The 6,174-nt window shown below is 37.7% G+C and overlaps 1 long non-coding RNA gene across 1 annotated transcript; it reads left to right on the top strand.

The window, feature by feature from the left end:
- Positions 1–504: 504 nt before the first annotated feature.
- On the top strand, positions 505–1,311 carry LOC121758452. The gene is made up of 2 exons (XR_006041466.1): positions 505–548; positions 1,058–1,311. It is a non-coding gene; the product is annotated as an uncharacterized LOC121758452 (long non-coding RNA).
- Positions 1,312–6,174: the final 4,863 nt, after the last annotated feature.

The following is a 6,174-nucleotide window of genomic DNA, read 5'->3' as shown; positions in this document are numbered from 1 at the left end:
CATCGGATGAATATTTGGTAAATTTTTCAATCGAACCGCGCAGTACTGCCAGAATTTTTATGTTCCGACCAGAGGGTTGCATTGTTCTTTTGACTGATAAAATGATATGATTTAGGTGTGAAATTTTAACTGGATGAACTTGAATGTGTCTACTGTGTTGTGACCAAATTTTAGTTTCATATGAGGTCGGATGGAATTTTGGTGATTTTTACAAACCAACTGCGCAGTTCTGCCAGATTCGTTGTTATGTGGAAATATCACTTGTTGCCAAGTTGAGTGAATTATATGATGCATGTATGTTTTTGGAATGTATCTTATGACGTGATTATGTGTGACATGTTGAGAAATATTATGGCATGTTTTCCTTATGTTGATGAATGTTGGGATGAGTAATTTAAGAGAATGATAAAAGGAACAATAGGACATGCATGATAATGTGAATTGATGGAAGGCTGATTTGTATTGTGGTTTGGCAAGGGTTATTGTGTGTACGTGAGCAAGGAACGAGGGTTGCTTTAAGTGGATATTGAATTGTTTAAGCAAACGAGGTGGGCTTTCTTTTTCAAATCTCTTTATTTTCCGAAAATACGATGTAGTGTTATAAGGGTGGTTTAACTTGTTATGTCATGCCATGTTATTTTGGTTGTGAGATTGTTGTCTGATGCCTAGTTCGTCTGAGCTTGCTCTGTTAGGCTATATTGTTGTGTTGTGAAACGAATTCGGGTCTGAGTAGGGCCGCAAACCCTATCAGGCTGTGTACACTGGGGGGATCGTGAGCCGTCCTTGCTAGTCGGCCGGTCTCGTGGGCGAATAGTATGGCCAAACTTTTGTCACACTGTGATATGATGATTGTGATTGATGGATTGATGAGGAAAGTGGGGAGATAAATTGTCTGGCCCGACTTTGAAATATTTTTTTGTTCTCGTGATATTTCTTACTACATATAAAAGTCGAGATCACTGGTATGGATGACATAACTATATTAAAATGTTTTTGGCATGATCCCATTGAGTACAACAAGTACTCAGCCCTGCATATTCTTTTTCTTTATGTGCAGGTTGAGCGGGATGTTGCGGAGGATGTTGAGTTGGCCCAAGAACTTAGGATGCGTTGTGTCTTCATACATAGGCGTTATCCTCGACTCTTTTTAAACCTTAGTTCCGCTGCTATATTTTTTGAACTATGCCTCAAGACTTTATTCCATTTCATACTGTGTTTGAGCATGTTTAATTGTGTTAGGCTTTAATCTGATGTTTACCTTGGTTCTCTAAAATGGTTTCTCGTGAACTAAACCAATGTTTTCTTTTGGAAGTTGGTTGTTTTTTTTATTTTATTTTATTTTCTCCGCTGCTTATTTTTGAAAAACCTTTTTGTCTTAAGTCGTTGCTAATTAATAATAAATTTATAACATTAAGTTCTTTAAATAAAAAATTTGTTGTCTAAGCTTTTAATGAACCAAAAATGTTTTTTTCCTTTAAGCTATTTAAGCTTTCATAAACTGTTATCCTTGTATGTTGTCGTTATTGTTGTCCCTTGGTTACGATCGCCTCGTTTGTAGTACCCCTAGTATGGGTGGTCGTGACAATTTCTCTACTCATGGCTAGTTACTTCTCTACATAACATCATATTCGATCTTCTACCAGCTTGTTACAAGCGGTATGCAGATGAGAAATATTTAATGTTCTGTGCGGTCGGTTATGCGACGCTTCTGGTTGGTGCATCATTTTCTACACGTGTCTCAATAGAGATGTATTTATCATGCGTATCTGAAAGGGATTAAGACTGTGTCTTTTCTGCTAGCCTTGTGTCAAGAACTCGAAGATTAATCTAATAGTCTTAACTTGGATAGGAACTGATATCACACAGAAGAAGTATGACTGAAAATTTGAAGGGCTCCAGAATACCCAATTGGACAAGAATAACATCTCTTGTTCAACTAATATGAATTTTCGTCGATAATCGACCTTGAAGGCAAGTACTGAGTTCAATGGAGCTTATCTTGTCCATTCAAAGAACTACGTAGTCCAACTGGTTTCAGATAAACTCATAGAACTTGAGGCTCACCCTTGATGGGAGCTAGAAATAATCATGACATATGTCATGAAAACTGGATGGAAATGAATTAACTGTAAATTTCCATAGTAAGCTGCCAAATAGGACAGTGCGGCTGTCCAATTAAATTGAATGGGTCTGAGCATCAAGGATAGTGGTTTAAACATGTCACCGCCTAAGATGATCAACTGCGAAAAATTTAGAAACGTAGGCGATTGCAATGAAGGAACATTGATCATGTTCCGAAGGCATCTTGACAAGGAATAACAAAATCACATCAATGATTTCATAGGTTCATTAAGGCACTACACTGAAATGAACTATTTAAAAAAATCAGCTAGACCAAGCTCATTAGGGAAAAGTGCAATATGTTTGCCTTAGCTTCAAGCTGCAGAAAAATTTCGAGACTATGAATAATACATGTACTGGAACCGAGATAGAATAATTTCACCTCTGTAGGGAAGATATTACTACAACACGGTTTCAAAATAGGGAGGTGAACAAAAGTTCCAACACAATATGAAATTCTCTGAGGAAATATTTAAATGGTGCGACCATTCTGGAGGTCAGAACTGTAAGCATCATAAGAATGAAATTTCATTGCATGAGTCCAAGAAATCGGGATATAGATCCCCTATATTGTGGCTCAAAGGAGACAACAACAGATAACGATGCTTGAAACATAAGAGTATCCCAAATTTTAGAACTGAAACTGGGTCACCACTTTCATGAAAAGAATGAAAATGGCGTACTACTTGCAAAACGTGGGTCAATCAAAAGTCTTAATAGACGACATGACATCGTTGTCCAAGAGGATTAAGAGAATGTCTGAAGAATAAGCTTATTCTGAAGGTCATAGATATAAACAACTTTAGAATTTAAGGTTTATGACCGGAGCTTACATAGTCAAAACTTTACTCTTTATGAACGATAAGTCAAAGGACAGCAGTCCATAAAATGGAAGTGAGTCAAATCTTACATAGAAAAAGAAATACTGACATGTTACTTGCGAATCCAACTAAAGTCTGAATGGACGGGGGTACCGTCCTTTGAGAGGACTCTTAGAAGGAATTTCATTGGGAATCCAAGTACTATTGACTATAATCATCGGTTCTAGTTATGTGACACTTCTTTGTTTGTTCTTGTGGAACTCGGACATGATAACTGCGTTCTAGGAAACCACACATTTCAAAATGGGGTTTCTCGTGCTGTTAAACTGGTAACTGTAGCTGGAGGTCATACTTTTTATATTGTTCTCGATAACTTAGAACGTTGATTCTTGTAGAACATTGGGTTCTCCATCGTGCTTCATAGCATGCTATGAGTATTGCTTTTGGGTCACTGTCACGACCGCCCTTACTAAGGATAGTAAAGATGGGGAACTCGCGACTAGGGGAGGAACTAAGAAGCGGGGAAGAAATAGGGGGAAGCAATAAAGGACAACATTTAATATGAAAACTCAATTAACTTCCAAAAGAAATATTTTAGTCTATCGAATAGTTAAGCAGCGGATTAATGTCTCAAGGTAATTAATGTCATAACATAGTATGGGAAAAAACGGAAGACTTTTAGAAAGAAAACAATTTCAAACAAGGCAGCGGAAATCAAGTATCTAGAGAGGTCATAGGATGACGCCCATGTATGAAGACACGACGCATCCGGGAAATCTTAAGGCTCGACTCAACATCCGCTGCAACATCATCGCTCAACCTGCACATAGGGAAAACATATGCAGTGCTGAGTACTTAATATACTCAATGGGCTCATGCCGAAATGTCACGACCGCCCATACCAGGGGTATCACAAATGCGGCGATCGTGACCGGCATGCATGGACAACAGTTTAAAAGAACAACTTAAGACTTAAAGAAAGAAAACAACTTAGTTTAAAGAAGGTTAAGGTCTTTTTTTTTTGAAAAGACGTAAAGAAACATACTTTTATAAAGGGCACCGGAAAAATTTGACTTAAGAAATACAACTATATATAAAAAAACTAAGGTAAAACGAACATTTAACTTAAATCTCGGAAAACACCATTTTCAGAAAGACAACGTAAACACTCGTTTAAACCTAACACCACCATACATGTTCAAACACAACACGAAAAGATTAAGGTCTTAAGACATAATTTAAAACATAGCAGCGGATAAATAAGGTTCAGGGAGAGTCAAGGATCACGCCTATGTATGACGACACAACGTATCCTAGGGTCTTTAGCCAGCTCAACATCCACCGCAACATCCCGCTCAACCTGCTCAACCTGCACATAAGAAAAATAATATGCAGGGCTGAGTACTTGTTGTACTCAATGGGCTCATGCCGAAAACATTTTATAACAGTTATGTCATCCATACCGGTGAACTCGAGTTTTTTTTACGTTTATTTAAGAAATATCACGAGTATCACAAAAACACTTTTCACAGACCGGCCGGTCAAAACAATCTCCCCACTTTCTCATCAATCAATCAATCACATCCTCTTACCATAGTGCGATGAAAGTGTGGCCACACTATTCGCCCACGAGACCGGCCGACTAGCAAGGATGGCTCACGATACCCTCTGTGTACACAGCCTATAGGGTTTGCGGCACTACTCAGACCCGAATTCATTTATCATAGCCCTATAGCCTAATGGAGCGAACTCACAAACTAGACATCAAGCACAATCTCAACATAGCCCTATAGCCTAACGGAGCAAGCTCAAACGAACTAGGCATAAGGCAAAAATCTCAACATCAAAACAATCACGGCATGACATAACACTTTAAACCACCCTTATAACACCATATCATATTTTCGGAAAAATAAAGAGGTTTGAAAAGAAAGCCCACCTCGTTCGCTTAACAATTCACAATCCAACTTATGGCAACTCTCGTTCCTCGAGTTCACGAATACAATCACCCTTGTCAACGACAACACAAGTCAGCCTTCTACAGAATCATATTACCATGCATGTCCTATTGTTTCTCTCTCATCGTTTTTCTCAAAATTACCCAACCCAACGTTCGTCACAAAGATGGAAAAACACACCATAGTATATTTCGACGTATCTCACGCGATCACATCATTAAACACGTTCCTTGGATATACATGCATCATATAATACTTTTAAACTTGAAAATAAATATCCTTTTATCAAAGCAGAAAACTGGCAAAACTGCGCGACCGTTTTATAAAAATTACTAAAAATTCACCCGACCTCATATGAAGCTAAATTTTGGTCACAATACAGAGGACACATTCAAGTTCATCCATGAAAATTTTCACACCGAAATCACGTCATTTAGTCAGTCATATCACATATTAAACTCTCTGGTCGGAACATACAATTTCTGACAGCACTGCGCAGTTCATTTGAAAAATTTACCATAAATTCATCCAATGCCCAAAAAGGCTGAAAATTTAACAAGACTCAGAAGACACTTCAAATTTTGCATCTAGTTCAAGAATGACATCAATCGGAGGTCATTTGGTCAGTCAAACAGAAAATGAAACATTCTTGGCGAGAACACGAGTTTCTGGCAGATTTGCGCAGTCAACTTCAAAAATTTATTAAAATTTCATTTTTCGATAAATAGAGCTGAAATTCACACGAGACACGAAAAACACCTTGAAGTTTACTCAGTAAATTTTCATATCAAAATTAGTTCGTTTGATAGGTCAATTACTCATCAGAAACTACTGGTCGAACATCACAGATAACAGACACACAATTTCTAAATTAGGGTTTCCTTCTCAATCATCCAAACACCAATTCTCATGCTTATAACACACAATCATGCTTGATAAGACTCTCTTAAACATGTTTGCCCATAAACTCATATCATTCACCAAAGATTCAAATCAAACTTCACAAAATTGCATTCAAAACGCATACATAAATGCAAACACAAATTCCCCACCGATTAAATCCTTAGATTTGAAATTCCTACACTCACTAGATGCATGAGGGAGTCGAAAGAATGTTTGGATGGAGAGGAATGAAGAATAGAGGTTTGATTGTACCTTTTTTGAACGAAACAATCGGTAGAAACGAATATAACTCTGGATTCTTCAACAAACTCTTGGCGAATCGAAAGGATCTTGAGTAGAGTAGAAAAACAAGTGTGGGAGAAGATGGAGCA

This window comes from Salvia splendens, chromosome 12 (assembly GCF_004379255.2).
Source record: "Salvia splendens isolate huo1 chromosome 12, SspV2, whole genome shotgun sequence".
In the NCBI taxonomy this organism is placed as follows: Eukaryota; Viridiplantae; Streptophyta; class Magnoliopsida; order Lamiales; family Lamiaceae; genus Salvia; species Salvia splendens.
The sequence above is the reverse complement of the archived record's forward strand: the minus strand, read 5'-3'. Positions and strand labels throughout refer to the sequence as shown.